Source organism: Eptatretus burgeri, chromosome 14 (assembly GCF_056783735.1).
Source record: "Eptatretus burgeri isolate ZD-2024b chromosome 14, Ebu_testis_v1, whole genome shotgun sequence".
Lineage (NCBI taxonomy): Eukaryota > Metazoa > Chordata > Myxini > Myxiniformes > Myxinidae > Eptatretus > Eptatretus burgeri.
This window is the reverse complement of record NC_140974.1, coordinates 49,485,389-49,498,216: the sequence shown is the minus strand read 5'-3', so window position 1 is coordinate 49,498,216 and position 12,828 is coordinate 49,485,389. Positions and strand designations below refer to the sequence as shown.

At 46.5% G+C, this 12,828-nt stretch overlaps 1 long non-coding RNA gene across 1 annotated transcript in view; it reads left to right on the top strand.

The window, feature by feature from the left end:
* LOC147013149 (uncharacterized) overlaps positions 1-903 on the top strand; it is a 46,667-nt gene extending 45,764 nt beyond the window's left edge. Inside the window, exon 3 of the long non-coding RNA XR_015051213.1 lies at positions 6-903. This is a non-coding gene — a long non-coding RNA (uncharacterized LOC147013149). The remainder of the gene's footprint in view (positions 1-5) is intronic.
* Positions 904-12,828: the final 11,925 nt, after the last annotated feature.

The following is a 12,828-nucleotide window of genomic DNA, read 5'->3' as shown; positions in this document are numbered from 1 at the left end:
TACAGCACCATCAACGCCGACGACACCGCATCACCTTCGCCTTCACTTCACTTCCTTCACTTCGCTCTGGCCGACCTCATGGTGGGCGGAGTTCAGGAAGGAGTCGCGCGGCGGCCCTCGGCCAATTGGCGTGCAACGAGTGGGGTGACTGTCACTCGGCCAATCAGGGCACGCGAAAGGAGAAGAGGGGTCCGCGTGACGTCCCCGGGCCAATTAAGGAGCTTGCCGCCTGTTTTGGCCAGTGGGAGAGACGAAGAGCGATTTTCCGTGCCAAAACCAGCCAGTGAGAGAGGGAGGGTCGCGAGGAGGCAGCCACTCCCCCCCTCCGAAGAGGGGGATATAATTATCTGGCACAGTCTGCGCGGTGTGGTTGTTCTGGGTCTGGCACGGGTTCTGGCTCTGGTTCTGGAGAGAAGTGTGAACATCTGCGCGCAGGGCGATTGGGTGCAAGGGGTCTGCGCACGGAGTGGTCATTGCCACGGGGGGTCTATCTGGCTGGTCTTGGTCGTCGTCGTCATCTTCTTTCTCCTCCTCTGCCGCACGATCGAGCGCTCGAGAGACACCATCTCCCCACAAGAACTGCAAGGGTCGCTTGCCGGTGCCTGGATTCGGCTCGCCTCTCGCTGGGGCCCGGGTCGACTCGACTTGAAGACCGCACGAGGAGGACAGGTCCAAGACAGACCCTGGTCTTCAGCCCGACTGTCCTCCGGGCTGGGGGTCCAATTAAAGACCATTTGGTCCGATTATTTGTGCGTGTGTGTTTCCTGTGGGCCCCGTCTTTAAGTAGGAATAGTTAAGTGCTTTTTGCCTGTACATTGACTGCATTGCTTTTATAGTCGGTTTAATCCTGCTTTGTGTTTCCCCTTTCCCTATTGTGAATAAATACCCCGATTGTTAAATATTTTCAGCTCGTTTGTGTCCATTCCTTCTTTGACTGAGCATGCTGCATGTTGGGGAATTCGCAGGCCGCTACCATGGCCGTTGTAATGGGACAATTGGACCGGCGGTTCTCGGCGATCAAACGGCTCGGATCGCACACGGAACGGGTACGCTAAGTGGCTCGTTCCGTACGGGAGCCGTTGAGGGTGAATTTCCCCGGTAGTATGGACCACGTGGTTATTCAGGTAAATTGAAATTGGCAGTCGACCCTACCCTACGTGGTCTGTCTATTGGCGAGTTCGGTCCGAAAGGGACCCGTACTTTTCCGAAGTTTTCTGAAAAGGTATGATCTAAATTCCGGGCGATCGGTCGAGCCGACTCTACTGCTCCATCTGGTGGTCATGCTCGCGGCCGACGCCCGGCCCCGCAACAATATAAGGCTTGAGATGGGGAATTTAGTTAGAGAAGTTCATTGACTGTGTTCTGTGTGTTTCTCTCCATGTTCATGTATTGAAGATTCTCTCTTATACGCTGGACCTAAGTGAAGATTAAAGTTTCTTCCATATCATCCCTTATGCTGCCTTCCCATCCGCTCACACTGCCTTCCCCTCCCCTCACACTGCCTTCCCTTTCCTCATGCTGCCTCCCCCTCCTCTCACGCTGCCTCCCCCCCTCATGCTGCCTCACCCTCATGCTGCCTCTCTCTCCTTCCCACGTTATCTCCCTCCCCTCACACTGCCTTCCCCTCCCCTCACACTTCTTCCCCCCCACACTGCCTCCCCTCCCCCACACTGCTCCCCTCCCCTCACACTGCTTTCCCCTCCCCTCACACTGCCTTCCCCTTTTCTCACGCTGTCTCCCCCTCCCCTCACACTGCCTTCCCCTTTCCTCATGCTGCCTTCCCCTCCCCTCATGCTGCCTTCCCCTCCCCTCACACTGCCTTTTCCTCCCCTCACATTATCCTCCTCCCAAACCCCCTTCTCCACAATACAACTCTTTGGACGTCGAGGAGAGGAGGGGCTGTTAAAGAAGGTGTGAATTGGATAAAAGAAAGCTTTTTTTTCACAGTCAGAACTGATCTTCGGATCAATTCCACAATTCATCCCACGTTAAGAGATTCTGGAGCTTATCCTACGTGTGGAAATTTTTTTAAAAAGCACAAACACTAGTGCAGCTTTTTCGACGATTGAAGGAAATTACTCATCCTTCCCTTCCCTCATGCTTAACTCCTCCCAAAGACCTTCCATCCCCCTCCCCCCCCCGCCAACAGACGTCTCTGGGTGGTGACCAGGCATTTTTTAGCCTGACTCGTTCGAACGTGCTGTCCTAACATACCCAAGTTTGTTCAATTCTGCGGCAATGCTGGCAGAGGTGGACCATTCCTCCCTCCCCTTAACCCCCCCGCCACTTTTCCCAAAGTCCCTATATCAAACTCATATCCATAACAGCCCCTTTCCCCTACCCTCCCCACTACCCCCCTCTGTTCCCCATCCTCCTCACTTCCCCCTCCCGGAGTGTATAGCGATGTGTATTGAAGCCCCACTCTCTCTCTTTCCCTCTTACTCGCTCTCCCCCCCCCCCACCTTCCTCACTCCCCTTTCCTCGCTCCCCAACTCCTTACTCACTCCCCCACCCCTCCTGTCTCCCCAGCCCCGTCTTAATATTCCCATCAGCGAAGTGACGGTTTGCATTTGCTCGTATTAAACCAGGCAATTATCTGTGTACAGCATTATATGTGTCCCTGTGTACATCTAAACATCATAGTAAAGACAGGGCTGGGATGATCTTCACAAAATTATGCATATGTGTTAGTAGTACCCAGTGTCAGGTCATAGGCACACGAAACCTACGAGGTGGGGAGGGGGGGAGCATGATGACTTCTGAGTTCGGTGTGCGCATGTGCCGGAGTGTAAGTGGATTACTGACCACTACTGCAGACAGGGGGGAATGGATTACACTGAACAACAAAAATTTTTTACTGGAGATGTGTAAAGTGATTTAGACTAATTTGGGTACGCTGATTTCAAAAATCATAACCATTTTGCTGTATCACGTCAGGATTTTCAGTAACAGAAATATTCCCATTGCCTAGAAGTCAGGATTTCAATGAAATTTACAAAAATTCATTTATTCATTTATTTCATCATGAATGCTTCAAAATTATAGAAATTACAGAAAAACTCCACTAGAATGGAATTAAAAATGCTTTAGGCATTTGGCTTTGCGTTTGTGCTGCTCTGTGTCAGTTTCACGATGCAGGAACCAGCAGAAATCGCCCATCATGTTCGGGTTGTGCCGCCCTTGGTAACGTGTCTCCATGAGTGAAATCTCTTGGTGGAATCGCTCGCCGTGCTCGTCCGAGACTGCTCCCAAGTCGTCAGGGAAGAAGTTCAGGTGCTGGTGTAGGAAATGGATTTTCAGGGACATCCTGGAGCCAAGTTTCCTGAAGGACTCCAGCAGCTGCTGCACTATTTCTTCATAGTTGTCCGCGCACTCGTTCCCCAAGAAGTTGTCCGTCACAGCTTTGAAGCTCCTCCACGCTGCCAGCTCTTTGGGGTTTAGAGTTGTCGGAAAAGTTTCGTCCTTCATAATCTGTCGGATTTGCGGTCCAACAAAGACACCAGCCTTGATCTTGGCCTCCGACAAGGTGTTGCCAAACTTTTCCTTGAGGTATAAAAACCCACGCCCATTCAGATCCATTGCCCGTACAAAACTTTTCATCAAGCAGAGCTTTATGTGGAGTGGTGGAAGGAAAACCTTGGCTGGGTCGACAAGGGCGACATGCTTCACGTTGTATCGACCAGGTACATGCTCTTTTCGCTCTTCCCAATCTTTCTTCGTCCAGTGATTCTTGTCGTCTCTGCTATCCCAGAGACAAAGGAAGCACATGTATTTCGTGTAGCCTGACTGCAGCCCTAACAACAGCGCCACCACTTTCAAGTCTCCGCAGATGTGCCAGTTGAAGTCATTGTACTTGATGGAATCAAGCAGCTGCCGCATAGTCTCATAGGTCTCTGTCATGCCGAACGCGTGAGCCAGTGGGACTGATGGTTTCTCGTTGCCATTGTGGAGCAAAACAGCCTTCAAGCTGTTCTTCCCCGAGTCGATGAAGAGGCGCCAGTCTGCAGGATCGTGATCACACCCAAGTTCTTTCAACAGACCGTTGATGTCACTGCAGAATGTCATCGTGTCTTCCATCTCAAAGAACTCAGCCATGTCTCTGTGACGTGATCTGAACAAGGATATCTTGGTGTTAGGTTCAAGTAGATTCCACTGCTGCAGCCTTGATCCAAGCAGCTCTGCCTTCGCCTTTGACAGCGAGAGATCTCTTACAAGATCATTTAAGTCTCCCTGGTTCAGAAGGTGTGATTCTTGAGTGTTGGGTTCAAAAGGTTCATCATCACCATCCTCTTCACCACTGCTTACAGCTATGTTCTGATCAGCTGGAGGTGTTGGAACGGGGTTCTCGTCATCATGAGGCACAGGTTTACGAGCAGAGACGCAGTCAGCGTACTTGATGTGACCTTTATTCTTCTTGTTGAAGCCGGCGATGCTTGTGCAGCAGAAATAACAATCATCATGATGATTCTGCGGCTCACGCCATATCATGGGCACCGCAAATGGCATGCTCGCGTGCTTGCCCACCAACCACTGAGTCAAGGTTGTGTGACAGCTTGTGCAGCAGATGTGTGGTGCCCAGCTCTGTTCTTGGTCCCCCACCTTACACCCGAAGTAGTGAAAGTAGGCAGCCTTCATTTTCACTGCTGTAGATATACTTCGCTGTTGATCTTTTTTGGTATACCGACCACAGACATAACAGAAGTTGTCAGGATGATTGGTACAGGAACGCCTACTCATCTTTATCTGAAAGAAAGAAATATAACACAAGTTAACAACAATTGTACGAAATAGACATGTTAAAGACGTATGTAAATTTCATTGAAATCCTGACTTCTAGGCAATGGGAATATTTCTGTTCCTGAAAATCCTGACGTGATACAGCAAAACGGTTATGATTTTTGAAATCAGCGTACCCAAATTAGTCTTAATCACTTTACACATCTCCAGTAAAAAAATTTTTTGGAAATTTGTTGTTCAGTGTTATTAGCCACGGTACAAAATATATTTGCCCCTTCTCCCCCACGACCCACTACCTTGCTCCCGGACACACACACACACACACACACACACACACACACACACACACACACACACACACACACACACACACACACACACACACACACACACACACACACACACACACACACACTGTGACGAGGTGGGGAGATGGCACGTTTTTCACAAGATGAGGATTCAAATGATTGCCTGTACATGTTCCACAGTGCAAGTGGTTTACTGACCACTACTGCAGACAGGGGGGAATGGACTATGAGTCACGGCACAAAATATATATTGCCCGAGCTCCCCAAGTATTCCCCCCCTCCCGGACACACACACAGCGACGGGGGTGGGGGGGGGGGAGGTTGGGTGCACGGGGGGGGGGGAGGATGACAGTTTACACCAGATGAAGGTTCACCAAATGGCCTGTCCACGTGCCACAGTGCAAGTGGTTTACTGAGATGGGGGGGGGGGGGGAGATTATTAGCGCTGGCAGAAAATACATTTGCCCCACCTCCCCACTTCCCCCGTTCCAACCCACCCTCCCCCATACTACTCCCGAAGTGAGTGGGTGTTTCTAGTTCTAACAAAAGTACGAGTGCTACTCGAACCACGACCACAACTACCACTAGCTGTCCTGATGTTCAACCGAAGGTGATTTAGGCAGGAATTGTAGTTTGTTCACAGTGCCGGTGATAACTCACTTACTCTTCGCAAAATACATTGTGCGATCTATAACGTCCACCAACAGCCCCAGTGCTGGCAAACGGCGGCTCCTTCGGCTTGACGTCCATTCCGATGGACGACACATGCACATTGATGCCTCACGCTTGCCATTGAAACACCAGGGTGAGAGTTTATAGCTGGGAGATGGACCAAAGGTGGATGCGCAATCTGCAGGCTATCCTGCCAGCCACCAGGGTTATTAAAGGTACCAAGCCTGTTAGGGTGTTTCACAAAATTTATTTTCACAAAATTTTGCCAGATCGCTTTTTGTCTTGTTCCAATTGGCATTGTAAGCATCTGTACCAAAAATGGAGTCAATTGCTGCACATTTAGGGGTGGCACACTTTTTCACAATCTTGACGTTTTTTTCTATTTTCAGGAATAATGGCATCAAGAAAGAAATGTAACTTGCTCGAGAAGCCCCCTGTACCTTCCATTTTTAGGAGCTCACCTTCCCTCAAAGGAGCAAGTGCTACTCCACCTCCTCTATCATATTGAAGAGGGGAAGGCATTATCAAAGGCCACAACAGCAACAATGGATGAAGTAAAGAAGATATGGGAGAGAGCCAGTTTACCGACAGTGACGGATGCCAATCTTCGAAAAAAGATCAAGAAGCTGTATGCGGAGTACAAGAAACTAATAAAAGAGAAAAACGGAGAGACGGATGGAGCTCTTTTACGTCGTGAAACTTGGCTCGGGGATCTTCAGGACCTCTTCGATATTGCTGCAGCAAACATATTCGACCTGAAGATCCCCGAAGAAGACAAAGAATTTCTAAGGTGCCAAAGAGAAGACCGGATGTCATGCTCTTTTGGATGTGTAGACAAGGTTCAGCAAGGGAAGGATAAGAGAAAGAGGGCAAGAGAAGCTGAGAGAAACGCAAGAGCTGAACACAGTGCAGAAACAATGACAAAACAGAAGTGTATCCGAGGTACTCACACGCTATCTCGATTGAGATAAGAAGTTGGACAAGATTCATCAACAGCCTCTGAAGATGGTTCAGACGAAGAGTTCGCTTACAGGGCAACGCCTGCCAAGCCCAGCCATATCTCACATGCAGGATTAAAGAAGCGAGGCTCATCTGAAGTACTTGTTGCTTCATTGACAACACCATGGGACAGAGAGGGTCTATCCAATCGTCAGGCAGCTGCATCCTTCATAGTGACAGCAAAGAGCTTGGGACATGATGTTAGCAATTACTCAGTAAGTTCCGCAACTGTCCAGAGAGCTTAGGTTGAGCAATAAAAATTGTGAAAAAGTGTGCCACCCTTTACTGGTGTCCTATTGGCTCAATTTTTGATACAGATGTTCAAAATGTCAATATGAACAAGGCAAAATGCGATCTGGCAAAATTTGGAAAACTTTTACTTATACCATTATATTGTGAACCACCCTAAAGCCTGTTATCCCTCACCTTTCCTTCTGACATGATCATTTTGCATCGTTTCATATTTAACGGGAGATCGTGCCCCACTCATGTTATTTTAGCAACAGTGCTCAGGAACGTTTATGTGCAATGGTTTAGCAGCAAATGGTATTCATATGTTTTACATTGTCTTGATATCCAAAATGAGCATCGCTTGGACTGCTTCGTTAAATATTCCACAGAACGTTTCGACTTTAACACATCATCTTTGCACTCCGACATCACCTTGTCTTCTGAATTCACATAAATGTTTGAAAGGGTATAAAACCAGAAAGTTGGTGTCAAAGCCACCCAATGCTCGCCTGTTGATACATTTATCGTTTTTAAAAGACTAGTCTAATAATATTTTTTTATAAAGCATTGCAGTGAAGTCTGATCCAAATAATTTTAAAGTAATATATGTATTTGTATATTGTAATCAGTAAACTAGTACACATATTAAATGAATGGCAAGTGTCTTGTATAAATAGGCGAGCATTGGGTGGCTTTGACACCATCTTAGGTTGAAATTTAAAAATGTTTTTAAATCATTTGTTAATTTCAACTTCACTACACCAATAGTGTACCCCAAATGAACCTCCATGCCAAATATCAGCATCCTAGTACATATATTAAATGAATGGCAAGCTTCTAAAAAATAACTTGCACCAAAAACTTTAACGTTGATGTGCTACAAAAAAGTTAAGTTCAAAACAGGTCAAAAATTTAAAACATTTGAAATTAGTTTTTAATTTCAACTTCACTACATCAATAATATACCCCAACGGAACCTCCATGCCAAATATCAGCATCCTAGTACACATATTAAATGAATGGCAAGCTTCTAAATAACTTGCACCAAAAACTTTAACATTTTCACGCTCATGCTCACGCTCATGCCGGGGGTATCGCTATAGCTCTCTATTCTTCGAACAGGCGAGCTAAAAAGGAAGGTCTTTTTCCACAATGCCATTCTTTGATTTTTTTCATACCTGGATGTTTTTAGAAATAAATATAGGTAAAAAATACACAAAAATGTTTGGTATTCTCGTATTCACATCGACGTTTGAAAACAATGGAGTTTTCGATTCATTCAGGAGGGGTTGTTGGTTGCATCATTTTCTGGGGGCACAGTTGTGTCGCTGATGTATAGTACCCCTGTTTCCAATAAGCTGGCACTCTTTCTGCCGACCTCAGAAGGATGACAGGATTAATCAACCCACCTGGTGTTAATTATACAGGAAGACAGGGGGCTCAAACTGAAGACCCTAACTAAGATCTTAAGCCAGGCACCTTAACGGTTTAGTAAACACCAAACTTGTCAGAGAGGGTGCCAGGATCGTTTAGTCACTCAGTCACTCACCTTTGGGCTGTCTCACCTGGGTTCAAATCGATCACCAGCTTCTTATTCATGTTTCTTATGCAGCACGGCTACGAGTTAGTAACATATATTGAAGGGGTGCAGCAGTGACGTTAATGCAGTGCCCCTTGTAGGTTGGAGCAGGGATTTGGTAATTTGTTCAGGGTGCTGGCGATAGCTAGCCTCCTCTTCACGAAGGACACCATGGGATCTTTAACGACCACCCACTAATGCTGGCAGATGGGACACCCAGTTTAATGCCTGCTGCGCACCAGGATGGCAGTTTATCGCTGGACCGAGATTCGAACCCAGGCTAGAAATCTCAGAGATGAATGTACATTCCTCGAGGCCATCTTGCTCGTTTTCAACCCAGATGTAAACGGTCGTCCTGGTGTTTCACATGCAGAGCAAGCCATCGTTGAGTGGTGTACCGTCCATTGGAAGGACCGTAAGCCAGAGAATCCGTCTACCAGCGCTGGTCGTAGGTGGACGTTGAAGATCCCACAGTTTCTTATGTGAAGAGGAGGAAAATTATCGCTGGCACCCTCAACAAATTACAATTTCTTCTCACTTCCAGTCCAACATCAGGCCTGAGCAGCCGGTTCGTGAAAGATTTGGGCCAATTAATCTTTCCCCGACTGACCCCAAAAGAAAGTTGGAATAATTGGGACCGTTGTAGTTGTAGTAGTAACTACAGATTTACAGGAAGGAGCACAGTTTTGCAAGTTCTTCAAGGCATTCCTTAGAGATACTAATTAAGGATCTTTTTAAACTCATCTGTAATACCTAAATCTGTATGTGAGTGAAAAGAAAGAGTTCCCTGCAGATTTGGGGGTTAAATGAAGGGTAACAATGAGGAAATTGTATAAATTGAGGGAGGAGGAGAGGTGGGAAGCCAGGCATGGGAAGTGGGGAAGGGAAGGGGATGCGAGCAGAGGAGGAGGGGTTAGGGGGTTGTAAAGACAGTTGTAAAGATGCATCTTGCAAGACCAAGGTGGGTCAAGATATTAACCCGTCCCAGATTTTCCACCCTTATGAAGAGTAGTTCGCATCAAAATGTTGACAAATAAAAGAGAGCATGTGCTTGTTACACACGACAAGGTGCAAGTACACTGCAATGCCTGTCTGCTTTATCTCACCATGGTAATATGATGGCATTTGGGTTCACAATGAAATATTTACATCTACATTTTGCTCCATTCAATCCAGCCACATATAACCAACCCTAAGGGCATAGTTAAGACTCCACTTCATAAGTGACATCACAACGAGCCACTGAGCCAGATTACCCTCCTTATTTTAGCTCACAGCGCTTTTAGCTTCCTTGCACTTTGTAATCAGCATAATTGAGGAATGCTGTTCCTTTGAAGAGGTGTTTTCTGATTCACGAGGCAATTAGCCAGATAAAAGATACGCATTTCATGGTGGTTCAGTGTGGGGTTTTCCCAAACAGTTACCATGACCTTTACTTTCTTCCACGCAGCTCTGCTGTGATTCAGTGGTGATTAAATTCAAGCTGGAGATGGCAGCAAATGGGGGCTTTTACCACAACCAACACCATCCCTCCTCCTCCCCTCCTCCTCCTCCTCCCCCTCTTCTGGTACCCATTGATGCCTGAATTAATAGCTGAGCATCCTTTGACGTATAAAAAGGTTTTCTTGGCACGAGCATCTCCTGCACGGCTGATTTCACCCCTTGGCGAGAAGTGGCCGATTTGCACTTTGAGCGTCCCTGAGCACCTAATTGGACACCTTGTTTAAGAGACTTGATGAAGGCACAAGGTGTCAAAATTTTCTCGTTCCGGTGCTCAAAGCTTTTTTCAGTGCATTCGTCCTCCATTGTGTCCCCAGTTAATGTTCATGGTGGATGTTGATGGAGCAGGTTGAAATCATGCAATCTTCACGTTAAAACCTCAACATTCAGGATGAGCTAGTGTAAGCTCCAGGTACATTCAGACTACTTGGGCTGTGGGGATAGAGTGTACATTCACATTGGGAGGTACTTGGGTTTGGATGGGTGATCGTGTACGTGTGTCGTGATTGTGATGTTTGTGAGAGGGTCTCGTCAAAAGGCGAATGTGCTGTCTGTTTTGTACATGACACCCTCCAACGCCTCACCCCAGGGGCAAATCCAGGAATTGAGTAGGGGGGGGGGGTTCCAAATAACAGAAAATTATAAATTTTCCAAATAACTTCCAAATAAATTACTGAGCTGTTAGTGGTTTATTGTTTATGAGCTACTATATTGATACAGCTTTTCTGAGGCTTCTGGCCTTTTTTGTAGCACACTTTCGTGGGAGAAGGAGTTCTGGGTGACCAGGGAACCCCTGGGTTTGCCACTGTAATGGTAAATATTTTTTTGTTGGGAGGGGGCGTTCTGGGCAACCAGGAAACCCCCCCCCCCCTGGATTTTCCACTGGTGTTTGTTCAAGCTTTGACTCAGATGATCCACAACTTGATGTATTCGAACAATGCAAATCTGACCGGGATTCAATAACAAATTCAGTCTGTTTGTTGCATCATCACGAAAGCGATGCCACTTTGAGTGTTCGTATGCATGTAATAGATAACTGTGTATCAGGAGATGCAATAGATGCATGTAATGACCAACTGGTTTCAAAGAAGAGGGGGTCTGCTGGTGTATTGGGCCAAATTTTCATTGGTCTTCACGGCCTTGGGCGTTTTTGCTAGTCTGAATAAAAACAATAGGTTCCCTAGCCTGGGAGCCTTGCAACCCTAATAACAATAATAATTAGAGCACTTTTGGGGTCTTGGTGGTATTGAGGGTCTTCAAAAGTCGAAGGGGTTTCAGCAGTCTCCTCTAAAGGGTCAAAAGGTACATTCCAATAGTACGTAATTAAGAGACACAAAAAGTGTCTGTCTGTCCCTGTGTCTCTCTGTGTCTCTCTGTGTCTCTCTGTGTCTCTCTGTGTCTCTCTGTGTCTCTCTGTGTCTCTCTCTGTCTCTCTCTGTCTCTCTCTGTGTGTCTCTGTGTGTCTCTCTCTCTCTCTCTCTCTCTCTCTCTCTCTCTCTCTCTCTCTCTCTCTCTCTCTCTCTCTCTCTCTCTCTCTCTCTCTCTCTCTCTCTCTCTCTCTCTCTCTCTCTAAAAAAATTTGGGATTTTTACATATTACGTGTGCAAAGAGAAAGGCTAAATGCAGGAAGACAATCGTTGAGTGAAAAGGGATACAAAAGAGGAGATCACAGCAAACAAAATGAGAGAGGGTGGGAGAGGAGGGGGGCTCGGGGGTTGGAGTACGGAGAAGAAAATGATAAAAAACGTCAGGAGAGTTCGTTCGAAAGGAAGGACACGTGGGATAGGAGGAGAAGGATGCAGTGAAAAATTCCGCCGTTTTGCATACGTAATATGTAAACGATCCTTTTGGTTTGTAACAAATGCACGCAGGGAGAAACTTGGTTTTTCAGGAACGCGCTGTTGAAACTTTGCGATTTGTTCACCAACTGAACTAATTTTGCTTCCTGCCATTGTAAGGGTTCATACAAACGATGCCATGATGATGCAGCCAGCCGTTTCGCTTTAATATCACGTTACACATGTAAACGATATTGTATCTGGCTTGATGTCCATGGGTATGATTGCAGCACTTAATTATTTCTTCCACAAATGTTGTGCTGCTGTCCACGTTCACCCTTTTGTAATTCATCATGTCCACCAAGGGGATTCTTCATGGAAATACAGTCTGAGGAACATTGACGCAGGAGGACGCCATTTGGCCCATCATGCCTGTGTTGCATCAACACATCATTCATCCAATTTGTCAGTTTATCCACTCAATTTCACTGGAAGAGGTGGGAGAATGCGTTGGGGGGAGGGGGAGGATGAGTAGTGTGGCAAGACGCTAAGATATCCTTAATAACAGTAAAAATCGTTATGTTTAACCCACTTATCCATATTATGGTTCTGTGGAGTAAAGAATCATCATCGTAAATGAGTTCCATCGTGGAACCTCCAAAATAATCTGTCCAACTCTTCCCTCCCAACCTCCTTCCTTGTCCACTCCACCATCCCTCCACCCGATGTACAGCTGTGGGAATGTAATGGGAAATGGACGGATGGACGGACCAGAAAACAGATTGATGAATGAACGTATGAATCAATGGACAGGGGAATGAACTGATGAATAGACTGATGAACAGACAGGTGAATGGATTAACGAATGGACGGACATGCGAATGGACTGATGAATAGATGAGTTGACATACGAATGGACTGATGAATCTATGGACTTATGAATGGACATGTGAATTGGTTGATGGACTTACAGATGAATGAACAGGTAAAAGGACTAATAAACAGACAGTCGAATGGAGTGAAG